Consider the following 16224-nt stretch of genomic DNA (forward strand, 5'->3'; position numbering starts at 1 on the left):
TCTACATTCTAACAAATTTATACTGTGACATTGCATTCAAATACATACGAATATTTGATCTGAGAGATGGCATGAACATCAAATATTTACCCAATTTTATTACATATAATTGGCTACAAATCACACCTGAGAGTTCTTGAGAGTAACACAAATCTGTAAGATATATGTCCATAGTGATATAATGAACGATAAATACATAAATATAAAAAAATAAATTAAAAAAAAGGTTTCACTCTTTGGTATTAACAGATACTGATCAGACTGTGTTATATTTGACATTAAGCATACACGCCATTGTGGACAGGATATTGTATTATAAATTGTTTCATTTATAATTCATAATGATTGTCCTTTTTATAGAATGCTCTTTTTACAATGCACCGAAGGTTTTACTTAATCAACTGTTTAAATACCCTTTACAGTTAAATTTGTGATCCACAACATCTACCATTATTTGGAGGCTTGTATCCCGTCATTTGATCCAGAAGAGCAGAGTTTGTTCATACAGTCTGAGCTCGTATGTAAGCCCTTAAGGACAAATAAAGCTCAATGGCTTCCTCTGGAGAGGTGGGTGGATGAAGATTGTTTTCTTCCATGGCAAGGCAGCAAATGTCAAATACTGTATCATCGCAGGGATATGGTCCTGCAGGCATTCCTCTCTGCAGGCTTCTGTCTTTTGTTGGGGTACCTCTTTTAGGTACTCTCTGGCACCAAAAAGTTGGGGTAGGGTGTACATCATCACTGGACGCCCACCTGGAGACACAGCATTTTTGCTTGGGCGAATTCTGTGACTGTTCCAGAGGTGAACACCTTCCTGTAGTTCTTTCTAAATATAAATAAAAATAGAACGTTATCAAACTGGTTCACACATTTTCTATACCAATCAAAGTACACTGCATGATGCAAACCAGCCAGTAAAGTACAAATCTGCTCCAACTTAACCCACTGCAATATTTGGCTAAACTGTATCATGTAATTAAAAAACATGAAAACTCTGACAGCAACATTTTGTTGAATTTTACACTTTTCATACTTTAAGTAATTTGAATACAGTATACTGCTGATAACAATTAGCAACTGTTGCTTACCTCTATTATTTCAAGACATGTGAACTGAATGATACAGGAAGTCACCAGAAAAAGAGTCTGAGTCTTTTAAGTCTTGGAACAGGTTCATCCAAAACTGTGTGTTGCCTTCTTAAAAAGCTCCACAAATTCTCTATTCTCTGGTTGTGATTTCTCGATCCATGCAGATAACATCTGTGCGAAAAATTGTCCAGATGGTTGTGCCTCAAGAACATCTGCATTTGTTCAATATAACAGTTCTCGGTGCCAAGGTCCGAACGAATTCGGGCACAAGTCCCATTTCTTGATGATACCTCATCAATAAAGTATCCAGTATTTCGGATCACTGTAGAGTAAGCATGTAGCCATATCACCATTTGTGAAAACACATCTATTGCACCATTGATGCAGATCCCGTATGGTTTGAGTTTATCATAAGAGTCTACATGCCACAAAAAGTTCGGACGTGGATTTTGGTAGATACGGCGCTGAAGGCGGTTCGTGTGCCTCAGTTAAACACCATACGGATTCAGTATTTTCATCAATATCCTGATCATCTCTTGAGTCACCACGTCGCCAACCTGAATGCATTTCAAATGCATCATCTCGTATCCATGGAGCATGGCATATCTGTCCAACTGATCCTGGACAAACATTGCTATATCTAGCAGATCTGAATGGGCTTTCTCCTAAACAAATGCAAAGTCCTCAGGTGCCTGCGTAAAGCCGACAAACTAATAATAATGCCGTCTATGTGACAGGATTATCTCCCACTTTCTTAAACCACTATCAAAATAAAACTTGATTAAACCAAATGTGTCGGCCATGTTTGCTTACGGGCTCGCTCTATCAATAAATGAATGGACGTGAATGAACTTTATTTGCTCTCTAATCACAGCGGGAAAAAAATATTCCAAAGAACAGGAAAAAAATTACTCTGAAAAACAGGATTTTTTTTTTATGTGAATGCAATACGCTTCCGTAGGCCTGAGACCAACTTGTTATACAATAATTTACTTGACTAAAAATCATTGAATGAAAGAAACTGTTTGCAGCATTAGTTGACATTTCAATTCGAATCGACCAAAAGGTTGCAAGATTATTTTTTACATTTTTGCATATTTTGTCAATATGGGACTTAAAGGAAACGTTTTGAATCAATCACGAGGCCAGATATTTTTATTGAGTTACAATCTGCAGTGACTGACCTGTTACAAGTTTTTCAGGATTAGGAGAAGCTCTACTGGTTTTACTAAAGTACATGCTCACAGTTTTTGACACATTTAGTTGTAGGCAGCACTCCTGCAACCATGTTGTAACACGAGCCATAACTTTAGTTGGTCTGGCTGCAACAATGCCTTTGGAATGACCATGAACAAGTAAGACAGTGTCATCTGCATACAAGCAGTCAACATCAGAACAAATGGTAGGCAAATCATTGATATAAAGGCTAAATAAGAGGGGGCCTAAAACCAAACCCTGTGGCATCCCTGTAGTTATCTGAAGAGACTCAGAAATGCAGTTGTTAATTGACGCAGATTGTGTTCGATCATACAAATATGGTTGGATTCAGTTTATAGCGTCACAAGAGAAGTTAAATTGTGAAAGCTTATTGAGGAGAAGAGTGTGGTTTACTATATCAAAGGCCTTGCTAAGGTCAAGAAATACTGCCCCTACAACTCCACCCTTGTCAAGAGAAGATTTATTTTTTCAATGAAAAGGCATGTGGCGGTTTCAGTTGAATGTTTAGGTCTGAAACCAAACTGCAGGGCATGGAGTGAGGGGGGGCTGCTGTTAAGGTGCTGGACAATCTGCTCTGCCACCCATTTTTCTGCAATTTTCAAAATGGCTGGTAGAATACTTATTGGACGGTAATTATTGAAGGAACCCGAGTCACCAGATTTAAAAACTGGGGTAACCACCGCAGATTTCCAAGCCTTGAGAAAGTGATTAGTTGAAATTGAGTGATTAAAACATTCGCTTCAAGAACTCCTTTTATTTGTGATTTAATTCCGAGAACTGCCTCCTCATTCAGTGGATACCGTGTTTTCCATTGAGGTCTACAGCCAGGACGGTCTCTTGGAGATGTTGTATGCATCCACAATCTCGGATTCTCATGCAAAGAGAAAAAAATGAAAGTTTGAGAAAGATCCAACACTGCATATTCAGACACTTCCTCATCAAAGGCATATGCTTGTATTTCAAGTATCTATCCATACCCTCTATTGCTGCGCCATCTTAAATTCAAATTATTATTATTTTTTTTCTACTTCTTAAGGTAGTTAAGGAGTAGGCGTTCCCACATAGCATTCTAAAATTGACCAAGGGTCACATGCTCTGCAAACTACTCCCCATTTTTATTTGCGTGTGGGCAACATCAGGATTAAAGCATTGAATTCTTGCACTTCTAAACTCATCAATCACATCCTTTTACTTGACATATTTAGTTCATACTTAATTATACAGCCTTGCATTATCTTCATATAATTGCAAGTTATAAAAGTCAGGCCTATTCAATTGCCGACACCTTTCAACCACGCATTGCTCCATCACACCAACATGACTGCTCCCCCTGCCCACAAAGAGGTGCAAGTTTGCCCCGCCTATATCACCGTAGCAACGCACAGGCCACTGCAGCTTAGACCACCGCCTCACACAGCCATTGTGCCCTCCCCCCAAAAAAGGCTAGACTAACATGCTGCATGTTGACCACCCCTGCAACGAGCATATAATAGCCAGTCTAATATTGTGCTAGTGAAGTGTTGCTGGTTTGGTTTGGTCTGACGCGCTGGCGGCTTGTTTGCCGGTTCCGGCGCCGCGCGAGTGGCAGCCCGCTACAGTAGCTCCGGCTCACCGGTGAGCCTTTTCGTGTGTTTTTGTTCTTTACTTTTACTCTACCTCATACCTTTTTCATATAGTTGATAGTCGTAACTTGTGTAGCAATGAACACCCAAACTGCGGTATTCTTGCTGCTGCTGGTGGCTATTTTTTGCGCGATCGTTTCTGGCGACTTGGCTCGGAGCCGCGCCCCCATTGTTTACAGCCGGAATCAGCTGTTAACACTCCGTGCTAACCCTGCGCCGGCTCCCGGGGCGAGACCCGGTATCCCCCGTGAGCTGAGGAGGAAGAGACGGGAATCTTGTGCGGGGGTTAAACGCCGGGAAAGGAGGAGACGATACCATCCCGTCCTCCCGTCTGTTATCATGGGGAATGTTAAGATCGCTCCCCAACAAGATGGACGAGCTTGCGGCGCTTACCCGGCATGAGAGGGACTTCCGGGAGGCTAGCCTGATGCTATTCACGGAGTCGTGGCTAACAGCGCTAACGCCGAACGCGGTCGTAGAATTGGACGGCTTCCAAATCATACGCGCGGACAGGACGCTGGAGAGTGGAAAAAGGAAAGGAGGAGGGCTGGCTGTGTTTGTGAACGATAGATGGTGTAATCCTGGACACATCACGATTAAGGAGCAGCTTTGCAGCAGGGATATTGAGCTGCAAGCTGTTGGCATGAGGCCATTCTACATCCCGCGAGAGTTTAGTCATGTGTTCGCGGTGACCATCTACGTCCCACCAGCTGCCAGCGGCGACACAGCCTGTGATGTCTTGACTGCAGCAGTGAGCAGGCTACAAACACAGCACCCAAATGCCCTGATACTCATCTCTGGTGACTTCAATCATGCCTCCCCTTCCTCCTCTCTGCCTTCATTCACACAGTATGTCACCTGCCACACCAGAGACAATAAAACACTGGACCTTTTCTATGCCAACACCAAGGAGGCATACACATTACTGCCCCTCCCCCCGCTGGGCAAAGCTGATCACAACCTGGTGGCTGTCCAGTCTGTCTACAAACCTCTGGTCCGCAGGCAGCCAGCTGTGACCCGCACGGTTTAGAGATGGTCTGGAGAGGCAGAGGAGGCCTTAAAGGACTGCTTCAGCACAACTGTGTGGGAAGTATTCAGCGATGCTCACGGTGAAGACATTAGTAGTCTAACGGACACTGTTACAGACTATATAAATTTCTGCATGGAGAACACCATACCCACCAGGACAGTAAGGTGTTTCTCCAATAACAAACCCTGGATCACACCAGACATAAAAGCTCTCCTGAAGGAGAAGAGGAGGGCTTTTGCGTCAGGCAACATAGAGGAGCGGAAGACTGTGCAGCGCCAGCTGAGGAGGAGGATCAGAGAGGGGAAAAGGTCCTACAGGAAGAGGATGGAGGAGCAGCTGCTGCAGAATAATGCCAGGGGAATCTGGAGGGGCCTGAAGACCATCTCAGGCCACGGACAACCCAAGACCCGGACTTGGGGGGACCTGCAGTGGGCAAATGAGCTGAACCTCTTTTTCAATAGGTTCGATCAGATGCCTGCCCCCACTCAGTCTCTCCTAATGCAGCCTCCACCTACTCCTCCTGCTGGGTGTGTCACCCCCTCCCCTCTTTTCTCCATAGTCTCCAGCTCCCAGCTACACCAGATAGCCACCACTCCCTCCTGCCCAGCCTTGGCCTTCACAACATCTCAGGTGAAGAACCAGCTGAAGAAGATGAAGGCGAGGAAGGCAGCGGGTCCAGATGGCATCAGCCCCCAGCTCCTCAAATCCTGCGCAGACCAGCTGTGTGGAATTGTCCAGCACATGTTCAACCTGAGCCTGAAGCTGGGCAGGGTCCCCCAGCTATGGAAAACATCCTGCCTGGTCCCGGTGCCAAAGACCCCCCCACCCGAAGGAGCTCAACAGCTTCAGACCAGTGGCGCTGACGTCTCACCTGATGAAGACCCTGGAGAGACTGGTCCTTGCCCACCTGCGCCCCCTGGTGAGCTCCTCAATGGACCCACTCCAGTTAGCATATCAGCCTGGCATCAGTGTGGATGATCTACCTCCTCCACACTTCACACTCCCACCTGGAGAAGGCGGGGAGCACTGTGAGGATCATGTTCTTTGATTTCTCCAGTGCTTTCAACACCATCCAGCCCACCCTACTGGGAGACAAGCTAGAGCGGGCGGGGGTGGCCCACCACCTCACCACATGGATCCAGGACTACCTCACAAACCGGCCACAGTATGTGAGGACACAGGACTGTGTGTCTGACGTGCTCCCCTGTAGCACGGGGCCCCACAGGGGTCTTGCCTCCCTTCCTGTTCACCCTCTACACCTCGGACTTCAACTACAACACCCCTACCTGTCACCTGCAGAAGTTCTCTGACGACTCTGCGATTGTCGGCCTCATCACAGGCGGAGATGATCAGGAGTAGAGAGAACTTACTCAGGGTTTTGTGGACTGGTGCCAGCAGAACCGCCTCCTGATCAATGCGGGGAAAATCCAAAGAAATGGTGGTGGATTTCGGTAGGCGCCAGCACTCCTCACCTGCACCAGTGAATATCCGGGGAACAGATGTTGAGAGAGTCTCAACTTACAAGTACCTGGGTGTTCATCTGAACACTAAACTGGACTGGAGCGACAACACAGACGCCCTCTATAGGAAGAGTGAGAGCAGACTCTTCCTACTCAGGAGACTGAGGTCTTTTGGGGTTCAGGGGACACTCCTCAGGAACTTTTATGACTCGGTGGTTGCATCGGTCATCTTCGAGGGAGTGGTCACCTGGGCAGGCGGCGTCTCGGCCCTGGACAAGAAGCGGCTGGACAAATTGGTCAAGAGGGCCGGCTCTGTCCTGGGCTGCTCCCTGGACTCTGTGGACTCGGTGGGGGACAGGAGGATGTTGGCCAAGCTGTCATCAATGCTGGACAACCTGGACCACCCCCTCCAGGGCACCCTAACAGCACTCCACAGCTCCTTCAGTGACAGACTGTTACACCCTCGCTGTGCAAAGGAGAGATTCCGCCGTTCCTTCTTGCCTGCTGCTGTCAGACTCTTTAACAAGAACATTGTGTAGTCTCTACAAACTGGCGGACATTAGTCCAATTGTGCAGTCCTGCACCTGAGCTCATATCGTGCAATACCCAATATTCCCCACTACTGGAATACCGTGCAATACTCAACATTCCCCACTACTGCTAGTCTAGTTTTATTTTCATCCAATGCTGTCCCTTACGTTCTTAACGTCCTCTATGCGCTTAACTAGGCCCATTGCCATGGCTACTGTAGGCGCCATAATCAAGTGTTGTGTTACGTGGTGTTTAATTGATATGGTAACGGGCATGTGCTTGGGTCACATGTAAGTGGTGAATGCCGGGTAATTTAAATAGGTGTGCTTACCAGCTGCACAGGAGAGAGAGTCGGGCTGGGTAGCCTTATTTTTTGTTGACCGCTTCTATATGCTACGCTTCGCTTTGCTACACGCTTCTATATGCTACGCTTCGCTTAGCTACACGCTTCTATATGCTGTATGCCAGCAATAAAAGCAGAAGATGCAAAGGCACTACAAGATTAAAGTTTATTTCTCAGAGGATGTTGCCATGTGATGGAAGATGGGCAATATATGCTTCGCAACGCTACGCGTCACTTCACCATACACTACGCTTCTACACGCTTCGTTACTATGCTACAGTTTCATTATGGCATATTGAGTGTGTCCGTCCAAAGCTTGGAACGCATTAGGGCATTTACATGGAAAACAGTCTCTCCTTACAAAAGTTTCTACTTAAGAAATTTCTTCCAGAACCAATTAATTTCGTAAGTAGAGGGTACCACTGTACTGAATTGTTGCCATTGCTGCCACAAGATGAGGTGGACAAACAAATTGAATGGATTTCAAGTGTAATTAAATATACTGAAGCATTTAAAAAGGAAACAAGACACTGGATAAATAATATTGAACTACCAACTGAAATAAATGAGACCAAGTTTTTTGTGGAGCAAATGGAAATGAATCAACCTTTATCAAATGTTTGTAATTCAAATGAAGTAGACATAAAACCAAATGACAGTATTTCCAATTTTGGATCATCTGAGACATCTCAAAGCATGCATTCAACAACTTCATCTGCACGTTTGAGAGCTGAAGCTGAACTAGCTGTTTTAGCCACAAGACAAAGCTTATTGGGCGAGAAACATGCACTGGAAGAAGAGGAGAAACAACTTTGCAAAAGGAAAGAAAAATTACAACTGAATACTGAAATTGTTGAGAAAATGGCACAGTTAAACGTACTCAAAACACAAAGCACATCAAGTGGAGGAAGGACATCAAAAGCCTCAAATGGAATGAACTCATACTTGAAAAGGGAAAAATCTCAACATCAACTCAACGTGGATGCAGATGAATTCCATCCAGCAGAAGATCCATCCATCCATTATCTGTACCGCTTCTCCTCACAAGGGTCGCGGGGCGTGCTGGAGCCTATCCCAGCTGTCTTTGGGCAGTAGGCGGGGGACACCCTGAACTGGTTGCCAGCCAATCGCAGGGCACACAGAGACAAACATCCGCACTCACAATCACACCTAGGGCCAATTTAGAGTATCCAATCAACTTACCATGCATGTTTTTGGAATGTGGGAGGAAACCGGAGTGCCCGGAGAAAACCCACGCAGGCACGGGGAGAACATGCAAACTCCACACAGGGAGGGGAAGAACATGCAAACTCCACACAGGGAGGCCGGAGCCGGGATCGAACCCACGACCTCTGAACTGTGAGGCGGACGTGCTAACCAGTCGACCACCATGCCGCCCCAGCAGAAGATAGAAAAAAAACAAAAAGCAGGTCAACACACTATGATGAAAACAATGACATCCTCATACAACAAAGTAACTGAATGCTCTGTGGTTAGAATGAAGCCAACCAATACACAGCATGTTCAACAACTTATCCCAAATTCAAATACAAATACACCTCGGTGGAAAATGACATTCTTGAAATTATGAGGAAACAAAATGAAATAACTTTGCTTATAACAACAGTAATGCCTTGCAGACCTACCAAAGCGAGGGATTCCAATATTTGATGGTGAGCCATTCAGGTACCACACATTAATGAATGCATTCAAGAATGGAGTTGAGAAAAACACGACAACTCAGACCATCTTTACTATTTGGAACAACATACTAAAGGACACGCCAAAGAACTTGTGAGAAGTTGTCAATACATGGACCAAGACTATGGATATTCAAAAGCCAAAGCACTGCTAAAAGAACAGTTTGGTAATGAGCAAAAAAATGCATTTTACTATATGGACAAAGGCCAGCAATAAAAGCAGAAGATGCAAAGGCACTACAAGATTAAAGTTTATTTCTCAGAGGATGTTGCCATGTGATGGAAGATGGGCAATATATGCATGACTTGGACATGCCTTCCAATATGATAAACATCATAAAAAAGTTGCCATACAAGCTCAGAGACAGATGGAGAAGCCAAGATAGTGAGCTACAAGAACAACAGAAACGAAGAGCAAGATTCAGTGATATTGTAGATTTTATTTAATAACAAGTCAAAATTCTATCTGATCCTGTTTTCGGCAGAGCTGGGCACTTGACCATTTTTTGCCCGTCCAGCCGCAACCCCCCACCCTTGACCTGGGTACCCTTCCGGCCGCGACCCCCATATTCATAAACATTGTCGGCCCCCGTCCCGTTCCGCCCCCTGACCCCCCCAAAAAAAAGCGTCCGTGATTGACATCGCTGCGGGAGAGACGTTAACGGCAGAGGCTTTTTAAAGATCATTAGCTGGCTAATTTACTATTCAAACCCGCTGTGTAAACGTTTCAAACACGCATCAAAATGCGCCACATCGTACTGTAGCGTCTCCCAATGATACGCCATCAGTTGTAGTTCAATGAACGCGTTTTTATTAATTCAACCGGCTACTGTGGGCCGTAGCCGACGCCAACACAAGTACAACAACCATTCAATCAAACCAGTCACACACTCTCTCTCCTTCGTCCTCCGCTCGTGCTCTCTCACCCAAGCCCCCTCCCATCCAGCGAGCCGTGCGACGCATTCAACAGGCTTGGAAACAACATAACTCTGCAAAACATGAATTCAACTACAAAGATAACTCAGTTCGTTACAGTACTTTACTACTTACCAAACTGCATGTGCTTACTTCCATTGCGAGCCCCGGGGTTGTTTTTTTTCGTATTGTATAATTATTTGGGTTCAACAGACCACCAGAAATGGCAGTCAACAAGTTACTTAATTATTTTCCACTTCCTCTCCTCCTTCAAAATAAAAGCATACCAGCAAACCCCTATACACAGCAAATTTGCTATGTCGTATTTCCGGAAGTAGTGAACGCCAGAAGAAGTGCATGAACTCCACATTGATGTGCCAACATCAGTTGAGTTGAGTCAGCAATATACTTCTGACGTCTGACGTGCTCCTCTGCAGCACGGGGGCCCCACAGGGAACTGTCTTGGCTCCCTTCCTGTTCACCCTCTACACCTCGGACTTCAACTACAACACCCCTACCTGTCACCTGCAGAAGTTCTCTGACGACTCTGCGATTGTCGGCCTCATCACAGGCTGAGATGATCGGGAGTACAGAGAACTTACTCAGGGTTTTGTGGACTGGTGCCAGCAGAACCGCCTCCTGATCAATGCGGGGAAATCCAAAGAAATGGTGGTGGATTTCGGTAGGCGCCAGCACTCTTCACCTGCACCAGTGAATATCCGGGGAACAGATGTTGAGAGAGTCTCAACTTACAAGTACCTGGGTGTTCATCTGAACAATAAACTGGACTGGTGCGACACCACAGACGCCCTCTATAGGAAGAGTCAGAGCAGACTCTTCCTACTCAGGAGACTGAGGTCTTTTGGGGTTCAGGGGACACTCCTCAGGAACTTTTATGACTCGGTGGTTGCATCGGTCATCTTCCAGGGAGTGGTCACCTGGGCAGGCGGCGTCTCGGTCCGGGACAAGAAGCGGCTGGACAAACTGGTCAGGAGGGCCGGCTCTGTCCTGGGCTGCTCCCTGGACTCTGTGGACTCGGTGGGGGACAGGAGGATGTTGGCCAAGCTGTCATCAATGCTGGGCAACCCGGACCACCCCCTCCAGGGCACCCTAACAGCACTCCACAGCACCTTCAGTGACAGACTGTTACACCCTCGCTGTGCAAAGGAGCGATTCCGCCGTTCCTTCTTGCCTGCTGCTGTCAGACTCTTTAACAAGAACATTGTGTAGTCTCTACAAACTGGCGGACATTAGTGCAATTGTGCAGTCCTGCACCTGAGCTCATATCGTGCAATACCCAATATTCCCCACTACTGTAATACCGTGCAATACTCAACATTCCCCACTACTGTTAGTCTAGTTTTATTTTTATCCAATGCTGTTCCTTACATTTCACTACAGCACTGCAGCACTGTCACTTACTTAGAGTATTTTTTCCTCTGTACTATGTACAGGCCGAAATGAGTGTTCCTCATACTTTTTATGTAGATGTAGGTTGGTGTGTATATACATGTGTATATACACATGTTACTGCGTATATTTACATAGGTTTGATCCTAAATGTTTGCCGTCACTGTTATACATTCATGGCCACATTATGCCGCCGCCCCTGTGTGACCTATATCTTTGCTGCTGTAACAATGAAAATTTCCCCACTGTGGGATCAATAAAGGCATTCTTATCTTATCTTATACTTGTGGATACAAGTTGTTTTTCATCCATCCATCCATTATCTATACCGCTTATCCTCACAAGGGTCGCGGGGCGTGCTGGAGCCTATCCCAGCTGTCTTTGGGCAGTAGGCGGGGGACACCCTGAATTGGTTGCCAGCCAATCGCAGGGCACAGAAAGACAAACATCGGCACTCACAATCACACCTAGGGGCAATTTAGAGAGTCCAATCAACTTACCATGCATGTTTTTGCAAACTCCACACAGGGAGGCCGGAGCCGGGATCGAACCCACGACCTCTGAACTGTGAAGCGGACGTGCTGACCAGTCGACCACCGTGCCACCCAGTTGTTTTTCATTGAATGCATTTAATTTTATTGCGAAAACGATCTGGAAGGTGGCGGCTAATGGGGAACGTGGGTGAGTAGTTTGCTTATGCTTACTTTGCAGCAACGAGCTGCGTGGTGCAACCATCTCCGTGTGGGAAACTGTCATCACAACATGTGAGACAGCAACGTGCACTCAAGCGTGTTTGTATGTCCTCATTGTCACGTCACGTAACCCGCGCCTCCCACCTGCAACTGGGGTATACCATTACAAGAGGAGGCGGGGTCCTGGCCGGGGGGCAATAACACAATCCCTATAACCGCAGTTGTCGCTTGCACTGACGCAGGAGTAGAAAGAAGCCTAAAAATAAGCCTTTCACCGAGTAGGCTGAGATGAATTTTGGCCACCTCGCGAGCACGTCACACGCACGAGGGCCGATAGTGGGCCGGACTAAAATACACCTCCGGCCATGCTTAGTTCAGCTATTTTTAAAAATGTGTATAAAAATTCTCTCGACTCGCTTGGGAAGCTCTATTGGTCTTACTGAAGTACATACCCACAGTTTTTGACACATGTAGTTGCAGGCAGCACTCCTGCAAGCATGTTGTAACACGAGCCATCGTTTTAGTTATTTTGGCTGCAACAGTGCCTTTGGAATGACAAAACAAAACAAATAAGATGGTGTCATCGGCATGCCAGCCATTCGCAGCACAGCTAAACCCCTCAGTGCCAGCCATTTTCGAGGATTTTGACCCATCTTTGAAGGCCCACAGAATATTGTGTTTTATGACTACATAGACATTGGATCTACCAAAAAAAATAAGATTGGACTCTCTTCTTTCAACAGAAAAAGTTTATTTCTAGCACTTGTCATTCTTGAGTAATCTGCAGCAGAACATAGTAAAGTTTCATTGAAAATCCTGTTTCTGGAAGGGAAAAAAAAAAGAGAAATCAAGGGTTTTATGAAAATACTTATTTCAAGTAAAACTTCAACTTTGACACCAATAGTTTTTGCTTTTATGACACCTCAGATATATAAACAGCACTTACAACAAATTCTAAAAAAGCAACTTTGATGGCAAAAAAGTATCTTTCCAATTTGCAAAAAATGTATGAAAATTGTACCACATACAGGCGCGTCATGTGTCTGCGTGTGTGTCTGCATGTGTGCGTGTGGTGTGTGTGTGTGTGTGTGTGTGTGTGTGTGTGTGTGTGTGTGTGTTCGATCTCTCTTAACCAATGAAATGCATCAGAATATACACGTCACGATGTCGTGTACCCGCAGAGGATGTGCCGGAATTCTTCGTAATGGCGTACGCCGTCGTTCGCGGGACCTCTGAAATGAGTAACGGCAGTGATATAGATGACACACTTGCGGACTTTGAACCAGTTGAATGTGATATATGGTTAAGATATATGTTTGTACGCAATGAAAATATCGACGGCTTTGTAACAGAATAGAGGACGGTAATTACCACTCAAATTTCTAAAATAAAAAATAGTGCTTCTCTTGCACTGACGCTTTAATTTTACATAGTCGATTGAAACAGTAAAGGTGAATGAACTTGGGCCTGTGTGAAAGCCACGTCTAAGCTCTCAAATTCTGCTAGTTATTTTGCTACTATTTTGTTGGTGTTGAATTTCTGGGAGAACCTCAGGTTTAAGAGGGTGATTCTATAGTCACCCTTAGGTTTTGGGAAGATGTTGAGACAGGCACTTTAGGTCTTCATGGGCTAATATTTGACAGCTTGACAACTTTGCATGGATGCATTTTTATTGGTCGTGGCTCAAGGAGCCGCACACCCTGTGTGTGTTTGTGTGTGTGCTCAAACTTTGAACACACGTAAAGCGAAGTCAACGGCGGCAGGCAATGACGCCATGATAGACACTTGCACACACACACGCTCTCACAAAATAGACAACACAAGTACAAGGTGAGTTTTTTTCCCCACCCGAGAAGTTTTAAACATAGCCCAGACTCCTTTGAGGTAATACATCAATACAGCCTTTGAGAAAGCCAGGTAATTCGTATCACTTGGTCCATGATCTCCGTGCGGTGAATGAAGTAGTGGCAAACTATGTAGCCGATGTGCCAGATCCGCATACCCTGTTGGTGCAAATCCCTCCTGATGCGACATTTCACAGTGTTGGATTTGTGTGGTGCCGTTTTCAGTGTCCCGGTTAGTGTTAAATCACAGGAGTTGTTTCGCTTTACATATCAGGGACAGTTTTATCAATATCAGAGACTCCCTAATTTATACAAAAATAGGCCTCATGTATTCAATAAAGTTTTGAAAGATGAGCAGAGCACTGTTATTCAGTATGTGGATGACATTATTGTCTGTGTACCTGATATTCATACTTGTCATAGAGATCCGATCAAATTGCTGCGAATAGTAGCTGAAAAGGGTCACAAAGTTTCTTAGGAAAAGTTACAGTACTGTCAAACTCAGGTTGACTATTTCGGTCCAAAAAATCAAACTGGGTCATAGAAGTATTTCAGATGGCCATTTAGAGGCCATACGAAAAGCCCCTAAACCCAGAACAGTGAGAGAAATGTTGACATTTTTGGGAATTGCTGGTTATTCAGCATAATGGATTGAGGAATACACCAAATTGGTGGGGCCGTTATGATGTATGATCAATGACACAGGCAATAATCGACTCCATGCAAATTTGAATTGGACACAGAATGGGTTGGTAGCATTTGAAACAATAAAACAAAGATTACAGAAGTCCCTGCGGTGTCTTTGCCTGACTATTCGAAAACTTTTGAGTTGTTCGTTTCCACTTCCACTGGGGGTAGGTTTGCGTGTGCAGTTCTTTGCCAGCCCACAGGGTTGGGGTCTGTGGCCCAACCTGTATCTTATTACTCGACTGTCTATTCCAAAGTGGAAATGGGAGTACCGCCATGCTACAGGGCTATGGTGGGAGTCTAATTGATGTATCAAAAAGCATTATCTATCACAATGGGCTACCCAGTGACAATTCTTACACATCACAGTCTTAAGACTCTCTTGAATTATGGTAAATTCACCTTGACGGAGCCCTGACTGAGAGATTATTACAGGCTTTTGGAGCAAGAAGATGTTCCTCTGGCAAGGTGTACTACTGTTAATCCAGCTGTTTTTTTTGCCAACTTCAGAAGATGGGGAAGCTGATGATTGCGTGCATGAACCCAAAAAATACTTGCGGTTGCGGTCGGATTCGCAGGCCATCCCATTGAAGGAAGCTTAATAGTTCTTAAGGGTGAAAGAGGATGCCCACAAGGGATGGTGGACATCTGTGTAAGCATTGTAAAACTTCCTTGGTTGTTATCAGATCCTTTCCAAGGTTATAAAGCCATGGGAGGGTAACCCTGGATGGACCTTTTTGGTCTGGAGAAGACAAGGGGGCAAATTGACTTCCCCTGTAGGCTTTAGGGGGGAGAACAAAGAACTTAGATATTTGAGTGAGTAACCAATGCATATGCAATAACAAAGTTTGAACATTCATCCCGCTCCCTATAATAAGGTAGACACGAGAGTGGGGGAGCACGCACGCACGCACGCACGCACGCACAACAATTTTTTGGGAGACTTCTGACATCAGCTGTATTGGGCAAGAATAAAATCTTTTTCCAATTAACTGTGTGTTGAAGTTTTTTTCCATCATTAATTCAGCCTTGCTCGGTGGCCTCTCTGGGGGGGCGCTGAGACGGACCCACTCTTCAAAACAAAATACACTACGACTCAAACAAGTCCACAATATATCACATACTGAATGAAATTACTACGAAAATAGACTTAACTTGGACAGAGTTAATTGCAGTTACAGAGAGAGATTTGTTATCGATCCCGGGGTAAGCTAAAGCGAATCCACATTTGTATTGTCCCAAATTGCTGAAACACTCATCAGCAAAATGTTTGCCACAAACTTACACACGTTTTGGGAGGTCTTTGGGCACATTCGATTTATAAATAAACCTTAACCACAAGCCTTTCTATGGCTCGGATGTAGGCAGAAGAAAAAGGGTTTTGTTGTCCTTTGTACACTCTGGTACAGAGCAGCTCCAATGGGCTTTTTTGGCTTTCACGTTGTCCTGCTGCGCACCATGGCTGTTTGTTTTTTTAAACCAGGAAGGGGGGGGGGGTGTCAGGGGATTAGCCACGCATTGTTATGTTAAAGTGTATTAGCCCCAGAAGCCAACCCCCTGCTTTGCAATGCAATTGCCCCCCCCCCCCCCCCCCCACACCATCCCCATATTCCTCAGGTTTTCCACATTGAACACAAAGCCACAGGGGAGATGCTTGCTCTCTGGTATTACAAGAAGATTTCAC

At 45.3% G+C, this 16224-nt stretch overlaps 1 protein-coding gene across 3 annotated transcripts in view; it reads left to right on the forward strand.

Moving 5' to 3' along the window:
* Positions 1-16012, forward strand: part of acad9 (acyl-CoA dehydrogenase family, member 9) — a 173588-nt gene extending 157576 nt beyond the window's left edge. Inside the window, exon 21 of one of the 3 annotated variants that reach the window (XR_015088071.1) lies at positions 8613-8628. The gene's annotated coding sequence lies outside the window, so the exon portion shown is untranslated. Of the gene's footprint in view, positions 1-8612; positions 8638-11845 lie in introns of those variants that run through there. The other 2 variants (XM_086040009.1, XM_086040011.1) reach the window with 2 other exon arrangements.
* Positions 16013-16224: the final 212 nt, after the last annotated feature.

This window comes from Filicampus tigris, chromosome 9 (assembly GCF_054856515.1).
Source record: "Filicampus tigris isolate MCC_2025a chromosome 9, RoL_Ftig_1.0, whole genome shotgun sequence".
NCBI classification, from domain to species: domain Eukaryota; kingdom Metazoa; phylum Chordata; class Actinopteri; order Syngnathiformes; family Syngnathidae; genus Filicampus; species Filicampus tigris.